Source organism: Gracilinanus agilis, chromosome 3 (genome assembly GCF_016433145.1).
Source record: "Gracilinanus agilis isolate LMUSP501 chromosome 3, AgileGrace, whole genome shotgun sequence".
Taxonomy (NCBI): Eukaryota; Metazoa; Chordata; class Mammalia; order Didelphimorphia; family Didelphidae; genus Gracilinanus; species Gracilinanus agilis.
The window spans coordinates 230,744,838-230,746,048 of NC_058132.1; the positions used below are offsets into that span (position 1 = coordinate 230,744,838).

The following is a 1,211-nucleotide window of genomic DNA, read 5'->3' on the forward strand; positions in this document are numbered from 1 at the left end:
TCTTTCACCTAATATTAGGAAAAGATAAATTCTACTGGAACAGAAGAAATAGCAGAGGTATGCCCTATAGGCCACATGGTGTCCCATTTGGAGGGAGTATCACAACAGATACAGCAAGTCTTTCACATCCAGAAGCCAGGGAGGAACGGTTCTTCCACTGGAGCTTCTTCTCTGCACTCAGTTTAGGTTAGGTGGCCACTTAAAAAGGCTTTCCATCGAAGTCCTGGCACTGAAGGTTCCTATCCAGGCTGCTCTCCTACCAGGGAAAAAGAAATGGAAGCCTTGACTGATGCTACATTACTTGCAACTAAAATTAAAAACACACTGTGCCAGTACCACAGTATTGAAGATAATACATGGAGAATTGCTAAGAAACAAAAGATATAACAGTTTGGTGGAAGCCATCAGATGAATTCAATGGATATCTCTACAAAGCACAAGGTGTTAGAGAAGATGTAACTAATAACTTTATAGATTGCATATGCCCAGGACCTTGTCGCCTAGACTGGGACAGCTTAATGACTTCCATAGATACCATTGAGCAGTTTGAAGAGAATTGCTGTGTGATGCGTTACACAACTGCTGGGCAGCTATGGAACCTCATTGCACCAAGAGAATTTGTTTATTTCTCATATATCATACAAATGAAGAAGGGCTTTTGTCATGTGGTGTAAGTCTCCACTATGAAGAAATGAGACCAGATTTTGTCCGTGGATATAATCACCCCTGTGGTTGGTTTTGTTTTCCACTTCAAGACAATCTTGCTAAAAGTCTTTTGACAGGCTATGTTCCTATGACAGATCTTTGAGGGATACTTCTTTAGTATCTTCCTGCAGTAGATACAGCTATGGCTAACACCCTGGTAAAATTTGTTGGTGATCTCAGAAAAACTCTGAAGACCTAAATGGATGTGAATCAAAATACCATGAACTCTTCTCATCCACCATTCCTCTTTCCTGTATTACATTTTTTAAATCTTAGGCTAGGTTAAAACTTTATTGTTCTAGAGTGTGATGCTTCTTTTATTCCTATATTCCTGTATTCCAAATGCCTTTAGATATTATTGTAGTAGAGTTGTAACTACTATACTGGTTAAAAACACAAAAAACTGGATTTCATCTACTTAAGAGCTGATTAGTATCTCAATTTGAATATATATTGTCTTCATAGGAATTATCAGAAGTACCAGCTTTATGTTGTTAGGATATTTC

The 1,211-nt window shown here is 38.2% G+C and overlaps 1 pseudogene; it reads left to right on the forward strand.

The window, feature by feature from the left end:
- The first annotated feature begins 270 nt into the window (after positions 1-270).
- Positions 271-904, forward strand: LOC123239209 (annotated as a pseudogene).
- The last annotated feature ends 307 nt before the right edge of the window (positions 905-1,211 follow it).